General features: G+C 36.2%; 1 non-coding gene across 1 annotated transcript; it reads right to left on the bottom strand.

Annotated features, from left to right (window-relative positions):
• Positions 1-1,620: 1,620 nt before the first annotated feature.
• LOC129401491 (U8 small nucleolar RNA) lies at positions 1,621-1,755 on the bottom strand. The gene has a single exon (XR_008628382.1). It is a non-coding gene; the product is annotated as a U8 small nucleolar RNA (small nucleolar RNA).
• Positions 1,756-19,333: the final 17,578 nt, after the last annotated feature.

Below are 19,333 nucleotides of genomic sequence, written 5' to 3'. Positions count from 1 at the left end.
CAAGACTTTGCCAAACATGTGGCAGACTTGAGATTACACTAAACAGCTCATTTTTGGTTATAGCTTGAAAAGACTTCTTATTTTTTATGTGACCCCATTTTCCGGGGAGGAGCACTGGAGAAGATCTCCATTCTAGAGAAAGGAATGGACTCTTCTCTCAGAAACAGGCAAGGAATTTTCAAAGAAGAGATATTCAGTTTTAAAGGATGGCAGCTAGGAGCAAAGCAGATTTTAGGACTGACACTTGTAAGGGCCTTCTCTCAAAGGAAAGGTGAATAGAGTAGAAATTAAAATGACTAGCAGTATTTCCTGAAATTTATGATCATTTTATGTCTGAGTTAATAGAAACATCACAGGCTGAGTCCTTACCTGATCACTAATGTCAGGACACACATATGCATTCAGACACATACAGTATGGACAGCTAGAATAATACTACTTTCATAACTTTGCTCAAAATCCTTCAGCTAAGTTTTCAAATCAAAATTCCTCAAATGATTCAGTAAACTTTTCTTATTTTACTCTCAGTCTCAGGTCCCAACCTTCCCTTCTCCTCCCATCATCTCATTATTCCTGAACACGTAGCTCTACTTAGCATCTGACCAATCCATCTGTATACATGCCCTCTGCCATGCATCTGATGATGCCTATCTATTTCACAACCTTGTCCATTTCCAAATTTTCAAACCTGCAAATTCCTTAAGGAAATGGAATTGGAGATGTGAATTACATAAAACTTTGAGATCACATAAAACGTAGAAAAGCAAAGCTTTTCTGCTTAAACAGGGATGGTGGCATTCATCTCTACCTCACATGTCATCTTCTCACCATTTTTCAGTGATACCACTCTGATGCTTAAAAGTCTATCAAATACATTTGAAAAATCACTGGTATAATTGCTTTTAGATAGCCTTTGCAACATCTGCACTGCACTGTTGCACTGTCGTCCTGTTGTTCATCGATTTGCTCCAGTGGGCACCAGTAAGGTCTCCATTATGAAACTTGTTGTTACTGTTTTTGGCATATCGAATACGCCGCAGGTAGCTTGCCATGCTCTGCCGTGTGGGCAGGATACTCACAATAGCTTGCCAGGCTCTCCAGGAGAGACAGAGGAATCGAACCCGAGTCGGTCATGTGCAAGACAAACACCCTACCCACTGTGCTATCCTTCCTAATCTACTCTCATGGATTCAGATTGTACCCAAAGTCTGCATTTCTTCAGCATGTGTTGCTTTATTTTTGCATTACCTATTGCTCATAGAACTGTATGCCTTGCAGAGATTGAGTGACAAGGACAAAATAACTTCAGTTTGTTCTCCTAAGAAATTCCAACCTCTGCAGCATTTTCAGAGGATGGTCAAATAGGAGTGTTCCATTAAATAAGGATAGCTCCTGTCTAAAGTTTCAACTAATAGATTTTTTCAAACCTTTGAACATTACCATGCAATAAAGATATTCCATTTTCTATCACACTGAGTTGGTGGTATAGTTATATTTAGATATTTAAATCTTGAACACTGTGTTGATCAGGAATAAATGTCTAGTTATAAATGAATGAAAAAGCATGCTGAATGGCATTTTCTTTTCTTTTCCTTGATTTTCTTTTTTTCTTCAGGAAGAATCAGATAGGAGCGATTAGGTTGTTGTCAGCTCTAATCACACAGAGATGTTATTCACGAATCTTTTTAACTCCAATCATCATGTTCTACCTGTTCTCTGAGTAGAGGAAAAGGTAAGGATTATGCTACCTGATAATCAAAAAGTATTTTCAAGGGAGTTGATATTGGGAATTTCAATCAAAAGACAAAGGTAACTCTAACAACCTACATTTGAAGGAGATCCACCAGATGAGCAGTCACTTACTAGGGCTTACTAGACATAATATCAAAAATAGTAGGAACTACCATTCCACCCTTTACCCACTTCCTATTTTCCTACCTCCACGGTATGCAGAAGAGGTGGAAAGAGAGAGGAAAATTCTTAGTTCTAAGTGGAGGCAATACATTTGTATACTGCATTTGCTGAAATAATTCTATTTTTTTTATGCACTTGAAGCCAGGGAGAGCATGGAATATCAGAAGTGTGCAGCTGCCAGGTGAATTTTTAACAATATTAGATTGTTGAAGAGTAGAAGGTGAAGAAAGTCATAGAGATAAACATGGTTTTACTCCCATAGTATAGCGGGGAACTGCATTGGGGATACCCGAAGGATTTTATATTTTTTTGGGCTATAGTGTACTAACACCATCAACAGCCAATCCATGTTGTAGAGATGCAACAGCAACCTTGAGAGGAAGTATCACACTATGAGCAGGGGAATCAAGAGAGGGTTGTTTTTATCCCCTACTGCCCTTCCTCTTTATCATCACAGGAATGAGATAACCAAAGGGTAACAGCAGGTTCCATTTCAAATTAGGGTAGTTTCATGTAGTAGTAGTATTAAGGTTAGGGGAGAAAATATGATAAAATATGAATAGTGAAAAAAGAACTAAGTAAAATTTCACAAGAAAGGAACTTAAAAGTCACCAGTATCAGTGACCAGATACTGATCAATGACCAGTACAGCAGAAAAGGCATTTGTCTTGCATATGGAGAATCCAGGTTCCATTCTTAGCACCCCATATGGTTCTCCAAGTATTGCCAGGAGTGATTCCTGAGTACAGAGCCAGAAATTACCCCAGAATATCACCTGGTGTGCCCCCCAAAAAATAGTCATAAGTATTTCTAAAATGTCATGAAAGGGTTTTCAGAGGCATATGAACATATTTAGAAAATTGCTGAAAATCAAACTATTTTAAGTTAGTATTGTTTCTGAGTCAGGACTGCCAATAAAAGTTACTTATATTGTTTCTAATAACAAGGAGTCAGATGTAAAGATCTTTGTTTAGACAGTTTAGGAGAACTCTAATAAAATAAAATTATTTTTAAGGCTCTTCCAGTCTAGTTGCCTCAATAATGAATCTATAATGACCAGAGAAACAGTACAGTCTGTGGAGCATTTGCATTGTATGGAGCCAACCCAGGTTAGTTCCTCAGTACTACATATGGTTACCTGAGTACTGTCAGGAGTGATTCCTGAGCACAACTGGTTGTGATCCTGCAACAAACAAGTTAAAGATCAATATAGATCCACACATAAGTAACTACTATAAAAATCACAATATTTTGCATTCATGAGAAAATGCCCACATTTGAAGGTCACTTATTTTTGAAAGAATTGCATACTTCAATGTGAGAACTAAATTCTTATTGGTCATTTATTATTGAATTTATTTTTATTTATAAAACATAAGCTTATAAATAAGCTTATAAATAAATAAATAAGTTAATAAGTGCGGGCTGCCCTGAGGTCAGCTGACTCTCAACTTCACCTTCTTTTTATAATTACCTAAACAAAACTAGTTTTGAAGTTTCCATGAGAGGCTGAGAAAAAATTATTGCCACAGAAGCTGTGTTTGGATTACATTCAGCTTCTACCTTCCAACTTCCGTAAGGGGAAGAGCTGTTTCTTGGACACACAAATCCTGACTGAGAGAGTCTCTTGCCCCCGTGCCTGGCTGTCTTCACCTTGGAGGGGGTGTGTTGAGTTTCTCACCCCGTCCCGAGCAGAGCCCCTGTATCCAAAGACCTCTAAAGCTCAGCCACAACCATGCTCAAGGTCCCTCTCCACAGTTCGGACTAGCCTCACGCATGAAGGAACTGTCAGAGGAACCCAGGTGTGTGGAACCTGGGGCTGAGATCTCCAAGCCTTTCTCAGATCGGGACTGGGCCTCTTCTGTCCAGATCTTCCACTTTCCAGTAGCTAGGCAGTCACACCCAGAGACTGCCCCTGGCACCATGTAATCCCATCAACAGCCAACATCCAGAGACTATAAAACCAAGCTCTTGGAAGCGTGAGGCCACTTTGCGGGTGCACAATATTTTATAGCCTGGCAAGTGACTGAGAGTTTCCTGCCCACCTGAGAGAGCCTGGCAAACTCCCTGTGGCATATTCACATGCCAAATCCAGTAACAATGATGGTCTCATTTCCTTTACCCTGAAAGAGCCTCTAAAACAGCACTTTTGGATAGGACGAGTAAAGAGAGTAAAGATAGGCTTCTAAAATCTCAGGGCTAGGACGAATGGAGACGTTACTGAGACCGCTCAAGAAAATCGAAGATCAACGGGATGATGATGATGATGATGATGATGATGATGATGATGATGATGATGATGCTGATGATGATGTTGAAGCTTATACATTTAAAAAATAAGTGTCAGTTACACTTTGTGGATTGTAAATGACAAATTTAGTAGTTTGTCATTTATTAGCATAAAAAAAGTTAAAAAATATTGCAGTCTGCATATAACTGTTGCTAATTCTTTTTTCTAGAATTTTGGGCTACTTTTTGCAGTGTTTAGGGTTTTTTTCTGGTTCTGTATTCATAAATCACTCCTGGTGGGACTCAGGGAATCATATGAGATGCCAGACATTGAAACCTGGCAGCTGGCAGCATGCCAGGCAAGTTCTCCACTCTCTCTGACCCTAACATTTTCTTCTTTAACTTTCCAGGTTTTCCCAGACCCCTTAGATAATGTAAAAATGCAGATCTTGTGATGTCTTTTCTTTAGCTGAAGATCCGTTTAACAAACATGATCTTTGAAGTTAATTTTCAGTTTAAAAGACATTTCGATGTCACTACACTATGATCTACCTACTTTCTTTTAAGCTATTTTTAATATTCCATTCTAATTTTCAGTAGCTTCTGATTCAATTACAGACTTTTATGTGCTACCTCATAATTAAATCAATGATTATCCTGATACATGTTACAATAACATTGCTCTGAATGCAGAATCTTAAGTACATGTTTGTTTGTTTTTTTCTTTTTGGTTCACATCGACATTGCGCAGGGGTTACTCCTGGCTCTGTACTCAGGAATTACTTCTGGTGGTGCTCGGGGGACCATATGGGATGTTGGGAATTGAACCTGGGTCGGCTTTGAGCAAGCAAATGCCCTACCTGCTGTGCTATCGCTCCAGCCCCAAGTACATGTTTGTTTGTTTTTAATCCAATGGCTAACCAAGAAAGGTTTAATTGTGCTCAGAATAGTTGATTACATTAGTGTTAAAACATTTAATTCAAAGTTGGCAGTTGTTATTATAGATGGAAATACAACTAAGTTTTCTAGTTAGCCAGTAAAGTGAGTTTAATCATGCTCAATCAGTAAAGTATACTGTGTGTGTACAAATACTTTTTAAAGTAGAGATGTGGTGAGAATTACTACTGTGATACATGGTGTGTTCTTTTGGTGGGTGATTGCAAAAGCTGACATAAATGAGACTCTTTCTGGTTCTGTCAAGCTTCATAGATGACAAAGCAAAGGCACTGTTATTAGGTTTGTCTTCTATTTGTTTGTCATTCTTTAAAGCAATCTAAGCCCTTCTTAGTTTAAGTGAGAACAAAACGTTTACTGCTATAATGAACCAAGGTAAAGGGCAGAAAATGTTACTACTGAGGTGTATCTCAGCTGTCTTTATTATCAAAGAACTTGCATTTTCCCTACTAAGATAAATGTTTCTGTCAGCATGAAACTTCCTCTCTGGTTTTAAACCACTCACCACTCCATTACCACTATTCCTGTCCACTTTATATGGCTGGCCACCCAAAATCAGAAAAAGTTGCCTTCAGAAGCCCAAGCCCTCCCTAGAAGATAATGTGTCTGAAGAGGGAGTTTCTCGTAGGACTGTTTATATTCCACAGTATCAGTTGAGAAACCTCATTAGCAGAACACCTCCTTAGAGAGGTGTGTCTGCGGAGCAGGCATGTATATATAAAGAGACATTTCAGTTTTCAATAAACTGTTTACTGTTCAAACATTAAATAAATATAGGACTGTTTTAATCAGCTGAACAAATATTTAATGTTCACTCCAGCACAAGAGCTATGTTTAAAAATATCCTTTTTACTGCTAAGACACCGGGAATTTATGGAAACCAGTGATTTGAAAGGTAAAACAAACATTGAAAGAAAAACTAAAATGAAGGACACAATTTCAAGATTAAACTTCTTCCCACATTTATTGGTATCTAGCAACACTGTGTGTATGTGCTTTCGAGTGTTTATGTTTGTGTATGTGCATAATTCCTGAAAAGTGTGATAAAAATTTAAATATACTTCTATTCTCTGGAACTGTGGTTAGGTTGGGAAATCTTAGCAAACAAATTAATTTCCAGTAAACTGTTATGAGAAAATAGAACATGCCAGAGTCCATGCCTTGTCCAGGACTGTATTTCTTGGTGGAATAAATGTTTATTTGCTTTTCAGGTTCCAAACACCAGAGATCATGATAACAGTAGCTGTGTTTCGGTCCACAGATGTTAGTAGGGATTGTCTAAAATTCCAACAAGAAATGCTAGATTCTTCTAAAACATTATGTTCTTGACAGATACTATGGAAATATGATAGGAAGTTGGCAGAAAAACAATTTTAGAAAAAGACCTTAAATAGATATATAAGAAACTCCTTAATACCCTGAGTGCCATCTTTTTAAAACTCATTTCATTTTTGCTTATTCATAATGAATAACTAAAAAATAAGGGTTCAGAAATGACTGTGCTCTTCAACCCTGTTTATTGGTAATCAGACCTCTGATTAAGGAATCTTCTCTTCCTGGTCTGATGTGGCAGAAAAAAAAATTTAAGGGTACATGCAGTGCAGTACAAGGTTCTTTGTGGCTTTTATTTCTCTTAACATCAAGTGTTAGTTTATATCTAGTAATTCAGAGAGGCCATTCCATTATCATGTGGCCACAAGCTTATTTGCCCTTTTGGTCAAATAGCATGTTCACTCCACATCATCATAGAAGTTTTTAATATCTGATTTTGACCCAATTGATCAGATTATCAATGCAGCAAAATATATTTACTATTCAGTGAGTTTAAGTAGAAGATGAATGTTTTTGAATACATGCCTTCCTAAACACAGATATTGTTCCAAGTTTTTCACTTACAATAGACATCTGTTTTTTTTTTTAAGTTTCAAGTAAATTTGTTTTCACCACTCCTTTTAGGACATTGCACCATTGGCAGCTTTTCCTATCACTGGCTTAAAAGAATCTCTGCAATTTTTATTTGAATTCAATTCTTTTCTGGCTCTTTCTGCTTCAACAACAACTTAGCCTTATGTCCATAATCACTGATAAAGTAAGTAATCGTGTTTCTGAAGAGAGTGGGAAAACAGCCCTTGACATCCTAAGTTCAGCTGTTCATAACCACAATGAAGAGGAACTGGAAGTTGAGAATTAAAAAGAAAAGAAAGGAAGCTACTTAGCAATCAGAAGAAACACAGTATTTATGAGATAATCAGAAAACCATTTGAAGTGCTTCTCCCCCCCTTAACCAGCTTTAGTAAAAAGGAAGTTGTCAACTTAAGTATAAGAATATAACCCTAGATCCACATGGCTATGATGCAATTAATGCACCTTAATGCTATAATGAAATGCTTGGAAATTATAAAAAAGCTTCTTCCAAATTGGGGGTTGCTTTTCGACAAGAACTTTGATGTCTGTGCTGCCAGGCAAAGCTGTGTCTTGTGTCAACAAGATGGTGTGTTTGGCAATGGATCCACAGGCATAATGCAAATATACCTGCCCAACTTCTCAGTGCCCTCAAAAATAACAACTCTGTTGAGCTGGGGAAAAAAAAAGGAAATTAGAATGTTTGCTTATTTAGCTTCAGGTATAACTCTGACTATAGCAATCTCAATAGCACCATGAAAAATGCATGGTATTTCCCACTGTGCTTTTAGAATACAATACATAAACACACAGATAGCAATGAAAGGGTCTCCACACTGATGGGGCTTAATTCAGGTTATTTTCCTCTCACTCTAAGCCTGCTACACATTATTTGAGAGTCTGGTATTAACATACCATCATCCTGAGGTGGCTTAATTTAGGCTTATTTTCCTCCTATATCCCAGTTCTCTATATCTGACATGTGGGTACAGTATTTACATACCACATAATAAAGACTTACCTGGACAAAATAAGAAACTTAAAGGTAGATTCCTGAATGCTTTTCGGATCTCAGGAATTTATACACCAGTCTAGAGAAAAGAATTATATTCCATCCAATATTTACATTAGGAATTTCCTGGTTCTAAATTTCATTGCAATACAATATTTCTTTAGGTGTTTCCTTCTTCTCCATGGTTTTATCTACGTAGTGTTAGAATTCTTATATTGCAAACCATAGGTATAAGGCCTATTTCATAGAGTAACAGTTATTAGAATTAGAAACATTACTTCCCCCACTTTTTAATTTTTTTAATTGGAATTGAACCGAAAGTGTTCAGAGCAAAAAGGTGTGGGAGATGTGAACTGAATCTTTTATGCCTTGGGCATACTTACATAACCTCATAGAAGGTCTTTCTACCAGGCAGGTAGGTTAAACTTGTCATATAAGTGGATCAACAGGGAGAGTATCATGTTAACTGAAATGAGTCAGAAAGAGAGGGACACACACAGAAAGATTACACTCATTTGTGGAATATAAAGTAAGAGAATGGAAGACTTACACCCAAGAATAGTAGAGATGTGTACCAGGAGGATTGCTCCATTGCTTGGAAGCTGGCCTCACAAGCTAGGGGAATAGGCAGCTCAGATAGACACGGGAACACTAAGTATGGGGTGCTTGGAGGGCCCACTTTGGAGGGGAGATGCGTGCTGAAAATTAGACTACAGACCGAATGATGGCCATTCAATACCTCTATTGAAAACCACAACACCCATAAGGAGAGAGAGAGAGCAAAAGGGAATGCGCTGCCACAGAGGTGGGGTGGGGTAGGGGGGATGGTGTGGGGTGGTGGGAGGGATACTGGGATCATTGATGGTGGAGAATGGGCACTGGTGAAGGAAGGGGTACTCGATCATTGTATGACTGAAACATAAGCACGGAAGTTTGTAATCTGTAACTGTACTCCATGGTGATTCATTAAAAAAAAAAAAAGACAAGTGATTCACCTGCCATGACTCTAAAGCCATTGAATTCTCTAGAGACCAGCATGGAGGCTCGGGAATCTTGGTTCTGTACACTCAGAAGGCTGAGCTTGCTCAGAATGTGAGAGATAATAGGGTTAGCTTCCATAACTTCTCTTTGTTTAAATTCCAACACGTTACACATAGTGACATTTTTTCTTAACATTCTTGGCATCTTCATGACAAGTCTGGGAAGCTGTGTAAATAATTATACTTTCCTAGGACTCTTCCAGAAGTGGGATCCTGACTCATGAAATCTTTTTTAGTTGTCTCTTCAAATATCCTCGGGACTTATACCTACAGACTCCATTTCCTGTGGTTAAGTTCACTCGGTAGTGAATTTACTATTCAGCCAGAGTGGATATCTGGTCAGAAGCAGGCACTGCGACACACTGAGAAAAACAAACACATCCCCCCCACAGAGTCCTTTTCCTCTGAAAGGCAATGCAAACTCAGTCCTCAGAGGTCTGGAGGAAGATCACCAAACAAACGGAAGCAGTGTTTGCTCCAGCACAAAACATGAGTAGCACATTTCTCCAGGAGGATTTGTTTGTAGCCTGTCCAAAATAAATGGACATGAATGAGTGCGCGGGGCTAGGGTGGTATTCCTACTTCAAAGTTTGGTGTCAGCTGCTCCTGCAGAGACTCCTTCAGGATTTCGCTACAAGAAAGCACTTTGGAGCTCACCATTTCTGTGTTAACTGTCTTCATCTATTTGAAACTGAAGAAAAGACAGCACTTCTCATTTTGTGTTATAGTCAACAGATGCCTGAGTCTTTTATAGTCATGTGTGTTTAGTTTGAGATGAGAAGACTTTGAGAGGAAAGTGATTGCTATTAAGTTAGAATGAGGGAAATAGTCTATTGTTTTGTAGTTTTGATGGAGTTCAAACAGTAGGTAGGCAACAAATCATAGAGCATAACACACACACACGTGCACACACACACACATATATATGTATATATATGTGTATATATATGTATATATGTATATATATATATATATATATATATATATACATATCACCTCTGCCCACCCGGGCAGAACCTGGTAAGCTACCCGTGGCGTATTTGATATTAATAGATATACCAAAAACAGTAAGGATAGGTCTCATTCCCCTGACCCTGAAAGAGCCTCCAATCATTGGGAATGACGAGTAAGGAGAGGCTGCTAAAATCTCAGGGCTGGGAAGAATAGAGACATTACTGGTGCCCGCCCAAGTAAATTGATGAACAACGGATGACAATGATACAGTGACAGTGATTGTTTTGTGTGTATGTTTAATGTATTAATATGGTTTAATACCCAGATCAAACCAACCACACTCACAGTCTTTTGACTTTTCTCAAAAGCCAAAAAAATTCTACAATACAGGACACAGTCTTCAAAATTCAACTATGATTTCAAGATCATCTATTTCTTCAAGAGATAAGATGAAGTCTGCAAGTACTTATTCTCTCAAACTATTATTTTTTATGAAAAGAGGTGAAATAAAATAAGGATTGGGCCATAAAGACAGTACAGGGATTAAGGCGCTTGTTTTACATGCAGCTAATTCTGGTTCTATCCCAAACACTACATGTAATTCCCAAAGCACTACCAGAAGTGAGATCTGGTCAGAACCAGGAATAAGTTCCCAAAACAGTCAGGTGTGCCCCAAACCAGATAATAAACAAAAGATGAAAGTGTTGATAAAATTTGAGGGAAAAAGCAGATGTTGATTCACATTACTTATATATTACTTATTTGTATCTGTTTGCTATTTCTTTGAACCAGTTTTAATCTTTTAGACATTCTGATAGATGCTATCTCCATCACTCCTTGAGAACATCTTCATATTTCTATGGATTAAAATGTTTGTTTTTATGTTCTTCTATCAAAATGAGAGGGAATAAAGACTTAAATGGTATTGAGTATTATTTCTGTTCAAAATATCATTTTTTGCAGGTTTTAGAGATATTGGGTAGTTTTTGGAATCAAAGAGGGTCTTAAAGCTAACTGTGTGTATTGACCACAGATGGAGTTGCATAATTGAAACTGAGGAGCCCTGAAAAATTAGCTTTGAAATAAATCTGTGATTTGGTATCATAAAACTTTGATTTGTATATTTATTTTATATACTTATACACTCTTATATACTCATGTTCATAAAAAACTTTTTCAGGCAAAAAAGTTCACAAGTAAAAACATTTAAGAAGCTCAGGTATAAACTGCAAACAGATAAAATTAGTAGTTGTGCAGATAACCTGACTTTAATGTTCTTAGGAAGCTTTCCTAGATAATCTTAGTCATTTAATACAGGGAGAAAGGATTCCTAGAGGGAATACAAAATGGCCAGTGCAGCAGAATTATTCCATCAGGTAAAAGATAACTAGTACTTGGTTTTACATACCAAACTGGAAAGTCTTTTGATTATACAATTCTTAAAATCTTCCTGAAAATTCCAGAAATAGGAATTAAAATGAGACCAGTTTCTGGAGACAGTGAAACTCAGGCTGATATTCACTGGACCACTTTAAGCCATTGTTCACTGAACCTCATAGAAGAGTCTATCTTAAGACCATTACTAGTTGTTATGTTCTGCAAGTGGTTTTCCTGAACTCCATTTATTGCCAGATGGTATTTTCATTTACATGGACACTAAATTCTATGATTACCTAGTACCCATATTTTCCTAAAGAGATCTGTGCAAAATTTGTGAACCTGTGAACTATTTTAATATAGAACCCATATATATCTTATTTGGAGAATCTACTTTATGTAGAACTGGAAAAAATGCACTCCTAACAGTAATGAAATTTTTTACTTAATAATATTGCAGTATTGTACACTTAGGCTTGTTTGCTATTTTCTTTGTATATTTTTCATGAACTATAATTTTAGTCACCTGTTTTTTACGAATAAGTATTGCACTCATGGACATACAGTAGAAACAGTTGCTTTTTAAAGCTGTGCTAAATTGAACATATTTATATTATTTTCCTTTTCTGTGTAAGAGATTATGGGCTGAAATAACTAAATATAACTTTCTTTCTACCATTAGATAAGCACTCAAGAGACAAAAATATACAGTGTAAGATATGTATGTCTAACTTCAAATTAAATGAACATATGGCAAATGGATAAAAGAATAAGTTATTATCTTCCTTAAAAGGAAATTAAAATATCATTTGAGAGACTGGAGAGATAGTACAGAGTTATTCAGGTCAGATTTCAGTTTTCTACCGTGCATCATTTGGTCCCCTGAACACAGCTATGAGCAAGCCTTGAGCACAGTTAGGAATACCCTCCTAAGCAATGTAATCTTGGACAAATTATTCATAAATTATCAAAATTATTCATGATTTTGATAAGGTAGTAAATATGTAATTAAAACTGTACATTTAAAGTTGTGATTTTCTAAGGGAATTCTATTTGGTAACACAATCTATTCTCTTAGTTTAATAGACTCTTGGGATATACTAATGAAAGATGTTATTCAGTAAGTCATTTAACATGCAGGTGAACTGAGTGAGTAAAGCAGCTCACATTCAGATAGGGAAAATGAATATTGAGATATCTGGGATGGTCAGTTCCCCAAAAGAGGTATATATGAGATATCAGGAGAATATAGGAAGAAAATAAGAATCAAAGGGATCATTTTTTTGTTGGCTTTTTGGGTCACACCCTGCAATGCACAGGTGTTACTCCTGGATCATGTACTCAAGAATTACTCCTGGCAGTGCTCAGGGGACCATATGGGATGCTGGGAATCAAACCCAGGTCGGCTACGTGCAAGGCAAATGCCTTACCCACTGTGCTATTGCTCCAGCCCCAAAAGAGGTCATTTTTGAGCTAAAGCATGAGGGACAAGTAAATATTAAACAAAATAGCAAATAAATGTGCAAAATGCCAATCATAGTCCAAAATAGGTACAAATGAGGGGTTTGATTAACATAACTTCCCATCTCTCATCTCAATATCCTTTCCAGTAGGTAAAGTTTGTTCAAAAATCTAAATCTCACATACTTCAACTTTATCAGTTATACTACACATTTAAAATTTCTTCTATAAACAATAAAAACATGAAGACACAATTTAATATTAATGCAAACTTGATTCAATTTAATCTGTGATCTAGAAAGATGGCAATGATTACAGTCACTATACTGTAGGCCTTAAATATATGTGATGTATTGTTTTGGTTTCTGAGTATGAATTCTCATAAGGACATCAGTAAATTTAAGTGTATTCAGAAGATAATTAAAAGATAACAGGATTCTAAGCTTATCCTTGAGTCAGTTGAAAGAAAAGTGTGCATTTTAGTGGAGAGTAAAAGTGAAATCATTCACTGATTTTCTGCATCATTTTTTTTATCAAACAGAAAACAAATTTAAGTTAAACTAAAAGTTTCCATGCAAGACTAACTTGCAAGGAGATACAATTTGGGCAAATTTAGGGAAGAATATCTGTATATTCAAAAACTTACAATTAAGTTTAGGACAAATGTCAATCTGAAAGAATCTTAATGTCATGCAATTTCTTGAACAGATGCAGAGAAACAGCTAATGCTTACTCAGATTTTGTAATTCTGCATGACATCCAATATAATCTAAATTCTTGTTTCTATTGCTTTAATTGGTTAGATTTTTCTAGGAATAATATGACTCATAAAAACTGTCAGAAAATTCACTCTTTGACATTTTGTACTTCAAATTTTGTATATAATATCCAACTGCATGAGTATAATTGAAAATATTATGGCAATTAATCACTTATTAATATCTGTTCTGTAAACAAAAGCAAATATTCTCTGGATATAATTGACAGTTTTTGAAAATACTCCATAGGTTTGAAATAGAAGCAGGACCCTTGCAAAGATCAGAAAGCAATATCCAACAGAGAAAATTGATGCCAGGAAACAGCAATTCTCTTTGAAGCTCAGAGAAGAGGTCCATTGAGTAAAGTTAAATACAAAAGTCAAGATTTGCCAACTATAGGCCAACTAAAAATATCATTTTTAACTATTTCTAGCAAAAAAGCAATTTAAAGTCATAGTAAATTTTCAAAACCATCCTGAAGAGAACTAGTAGAACACACACACACACACACACACACACACACACACACACACACACACACCCCCATACACACAGAGTTTTCTCCCCAAATCTATTGTTTTAAACAGTTTTTTTTATAGCAACTGATCAGTAGAATTGGTGTACCCAAGAGATTAAATGGTATTTGTGTAAGCATCTGTAGGGTTTTCTGAACATGTTATCTTTGGAAAATGCCCAATGGCATAGCATGAATTGAATTTTCTGGGCTTCCATTCAAGGAGATAGTCAAACAGTAACCACAACTTAAAGTAAACTTTACAAGACTGTTTTTATAATGGAGCCTATTAGTCTGAGTTTTCATTCACAATATCATCTGGACAAATACTCCTGGAATAATGCCTTGTCTTCCCCACCCCCATCTTCCTGCCCTCAACACCCAAGATTATTTAATGTTTTTACATATAACAAAAATGAATTAGTATAAAGTGAAAAATATCAATATGATTACTATATCCACAATGCTGAGTAACCACATTTATTTAGATCCCAATATCTCATCACCCTATTTGCATTAAATAGTCATCCATCCATCTTTATCTGTTTTCTTGACCCTGATAACTGGTCAATTCTTGTTATTATGAATCTCGTCAGTATACCTATTCTGTATATATAATATAAATGAAATAATACAACATTGTACCTTTTGTATTGTATGTTTCCACTGAGCTTACATATTTTTGATAAAATATATAAGTTTTATTTTTTCCATCCTTTATTTTGTGGTTCAATGTGACTTATTCTGTAGGTGAATAACTATTTTTTTACTATAGCACTCTAATAAAGTGTATTTAACTCTCCTTGCATCTCATAATTTATTCCTCACAGCAATCTGACAAACTGTATAAGAAGACTACATTGATAGCAAGAAATATTGTAGTAAGGGAGGAAAGAAGGTGGATCGCTCAGGAATAAAAGGAACTTGTTCATTACCTTTTCCCAAACATTGCAATATTTCTATCAGCACTATTACAAACACAAGTTACTTACTAACATCTATATTTCCAAGACCTCAAAAAAATATTTTATATTAATGGAGTAAGTAAAGACAATGTTAGGAGGGTTGGAGGGATAGCAATTGACCCACAAGGGAAGTCAAGTGACCCACAAAGTCTTTTAGCCTCTGTGTCTTGGATCTATTGCTTAAAAGGACACAAATGATTCTTGAGTCTGGTCATAAATGATTCTTAAGGTCTTTTTCTAGATTAAAATTCTTTAATTCCAAGCTAAGCCTGAAATTAAACTCAACAATAAATTCCTCAGTTCCATTTCACAAGTTCAGGACAACTATTTGGAATATGAGTCAATCTGTGGTTTTAGTCATAGTTAATGCAAAGCAATTCCTTCTTGCTGAATATTTTTCAAGAACTTTTATTATGTTCCTTTTTAAAGTAACTACCCCACCTGAGCAATTTATGTACAAATAGCAATGTGGAATGACATTGTTGTAATTTGGTTATGGTTTCTGGCATAAAACACTATTTCAAATAATCCTTTGCATTTAAGCTGTTCTTTCCATGATAGGACTTCTAAAATTCAAAACTTTAGAATTTGCAAACAAGCTAAATCTGCCAAATGGACACTTTTAACATGATCACAGACATATTTTTCTCTCAACCAGATATTTAAACCAAAATATTTATTTGCCATCCACCAAAAGTTAATATCTGAGTCTTGCTATTTCCTCTATAGATGTTTCCCTGGCCAGGTTATGTTTTTAGCTGTGACTTGAACAATTAATCCAGGAATGGGGAGTAGTCAAATTTAGCAAGGCTAGACTGCCATCTAGAGACCAGAATTTGAGTTCCAATATCCTGGTCCTCAGTGAGCTTGCTCTTTAAACCAAAGTAGCAATCTACACTGACTCTAGAAAAGGAGAAAATCAAGAACAAGGAAACTGAAGTGACTCCATTTTGAAAATCCTTCAGTTACTGAAATTCAGGTGACTCTGGGAACATTTATGACACTGAGTATCAGAATCACACCACTGGTGCTAGAATGAGTCTTCTTTAACTTGTCAATGTAAATAGAATCCATCCCTAGGAGTGAGCTGATGTTCTTTGTCACTATCTAGATTACAAATTTGCAGCATGAGCCAGCAAGGAAGGCATCCTTCTAAAAAGCTGAGAACGTCTCTTACTATATAAAAGAATTCATAGTCCTAAAATAACTCAAACCTCACTTCCAATTTTCTACTTGAGAATAACTTAGTTTCTATTTCCTAGTCATATTTCACACTATCACTAGTTCATTGTGTCTGCAAACTTAGATTAAACACTATTACTTAAGTTAATGGAATTAGACTTGATTGTATTGCATCCAGTGCTTCCGTGGGAAGTCAGTAGGTTGAAAATCTTTCATTCACCTTTTTGTTCTCCAACACTGTCCTTTAGGACTGTGTGCTAAGAACATCTGTTCCATCAGACCATCATTTAATGGATGTGAAGAGGCTGACTAGAGCAGAACAGAGTGGGGACTGAAGTGGTAAAGAATTAGTTAACAGCATATTCATTTGGTAACTATGCCCAAAATTTCAGCTATACGACTGTTTTATAAACCAAAAATAACTTATAATTTACTCTAAATCCTGAGCCTCAAGAGTCTCTCCTTTGCTTATGCAATTCAAATGGTCAAGCATGTCCAACATAATGTCATCTTGGGCCTTCTTGGTACGTGATGAAAGCAACAAAAACAGTTATAATTTATCATAAATGTTTATAAATGTGAGATGGAAAGCAACATTCACCTTCAGAGTCCAGGAATGTCATTTTTGGCCAGACTTCATATATTAGGAAATTCAAAATCCCAGAATTACCTTTGTTTCATGTGCTAACTACATTCAGAAAAAAAGAGACACTTGAATATGGTGCGGCATAAAAATATTTGAGTTTTATGCTTGTGCAATAGTTTTGGATCTCTGTTTTCTCATTATATGAGACAAGCTCCTGATTTTTCACTGTAACAACCAGGCAAACTGACATGCAATGTTAGTGCAAGAACTCAGCAGAATAAGACCTTTAACGTCCTTACTGCACTTAACATATACAGTTAACAAATGTTTAGATAATTTCTTCTCTTCAGAGTCTTGCATTTGCCTTCTTTATCCTAAGGTACTCTGGAACTCAAAATGAGAAAGTCACTAATAATCTTTACAACTTTGCCTCATGCTTAGAATGCTGAATTTTCCAAAGCATTGTTTCTTAGTCTCCCAGGGTATCTGAATTGCTTGGACATCTTGATAAAAGTGCTATACCTGATTCAGGAGGTCCTTAAGACCTACCTTTCTGTAGACGGGCCTACGAGTCTACATTTCTGAATAGCTCCCACATATGTTACAGATCTATAGGCAACATTTTAAGTAGTAAGTCTTCATATAAAAGGTTGTAAACTTCCTTCTCCCAAAATATTATCTTCTGTGTTTGAAAAAAGTTTTATTAGAAAAAAAAGGGTTGCTTATATATTTACATATTTTTAAGGCTACATTTCTCCTACACTGGAAAAATATATTATCTGCCCCTTGGGTTACTCTCCCTTGTTCTAATCAAAACCATACTCCTCGTTCTTGTTATGGACATAGAAACTAAATTACTTATTGACAGAAGTATATGAAGGCAGGGTGATGTGATGACAATGCTAAAGAAGAGAGAAGTGTTGCAATTGCCACTATCCTCTTAGTCTAATCAACACATATGTGTTGCCTAACATTTCTGTAGCTTAGAAGTTTGACAAGAGATTTCATTGAGTCAAAATCAAAACATCAGCAGGGCTTCATTCTATTCTGGAAATTCAAGGAAAGAATTCATTTCTTCACCTCCTGCAGCTCTTGGTAAAGTCCTGCATCGCTTGGCTCAGGGCAGGAATGATCTTCATGCATCTCCATGCAGAATTGCAATGCCTCTGACTCTGCTCTTATCTCATTTCTTGACAGCAGTCAGAAAACTTGCTCTGCTTTTGGTTTGCTATTCCTAATAAAAATGTTTACTGTTATTACATCATGAGGAAGAACAATTTCCAATAAAGCATAAGAAATTATTTCCTGGAGATGATTCTAATATTTTCATTATCTGCGGTCATGAGGTAGATAGTATTACAGTCCTCAAAAAATTGCTAACTCTAATACTCATGTGAAATATGAATTCTTTTGAAATAAAACCCTGAAATTTTCTTAGCTTCAAATTTCAGTTTGTTTTTTTGGGGGGGGAGTGTTTTTTTTAATTTTTTAAAAAATTTTATTGACTCACTGTGAGATAGTTACAAGCTTTCATGTTTGGTTACATTCACACAATGATCAAACACCCATCCGTCCACCAGTGCACATTCCCCACCACCAATATCCCCAGTATAACCCCCTTTTTCCACCCTCCCCTGCCTCCATGGCAGACAATATTCCCCATACTCTCTCTCTCTCTCTCTCTCTCTTTCTCTCTCTCTCTACTTTGGGACATTATGGCTTGCAACACAGACACTGAGAGGCATCTGCTAACTAAGAAATAATTTATTTTATTTTTCATTTAAGGTCCATTTGTTCAGTTTGGTTTAGTTTTATGGCCATGTCTGGTTGTGCCTAGGTATCACTTCTGGTGAGATTCACAGGATCATATAGGGAGCTGGGGATTGAATTTAAGTCAGTCATGAATAAGACAAGTACTTACTTTCTATACTATCTCTCCAGCTCCTCCTAATTGAAGAGTTATTTATTATGAAAGTAACATTGTATGAGGCCGTAGCAACTCAACACTTATGCAAAATCTGGCCACCTCATAGCTTTATCACAACTCCCATGTATAGTAACATTTTTATAGTTTCCAGGAATTCAGAAGGAGTCAGATATATGCGTTTTTAGAGATTTTTTTGCCTACTATAATACCATCAGACATAGTCTTCAAAAATGACACTTTTCTGATTTCTCTAGTGAAGTATAGTATCATGAGAATCTTTATGTTCAACCAAACCATATGACAGAAAGGTCAAGAAAACTGTAAAGAAGCTTATAAAAGGTTTTTACTTCAGTGCGCTTCTTTTTCCAAATAAGAGCGCAGACTGTAGCACCGTACCATAGCACTGTCTTCCCGTTGTTTATCAATTTGCTCAAGCGGGCACCAGTAACATCTTCATTGTGAGACTTGTTGTTACTGTTTTTGGCATATCGAATACACCGTGGGGAGCTGGGCAGGCTCTGCCATGCAGGCGGGATACTCTCAGTATCTTGCCAGGCT

The sequence above is a fragment of the Sorex araneus genome, chromosome 1, assembly GCF_027595985.1.
Source record: "Sorex araneus isolate mSorAra2 chromosome 1, mSorAra2.pri, whole genome shotgun sequence".
Lineage (NCBI taxonomy): Eukaryota > Metazoa > Chordata > Mammalia > Eulipotyphla > Soricidae > Sorex > Sorex araneus.
The sequence above is the reverse complement of the archived record's forward strand: the minus strand, read 5'-3'. Positions and strand labels throughout refer to the sequence as shown.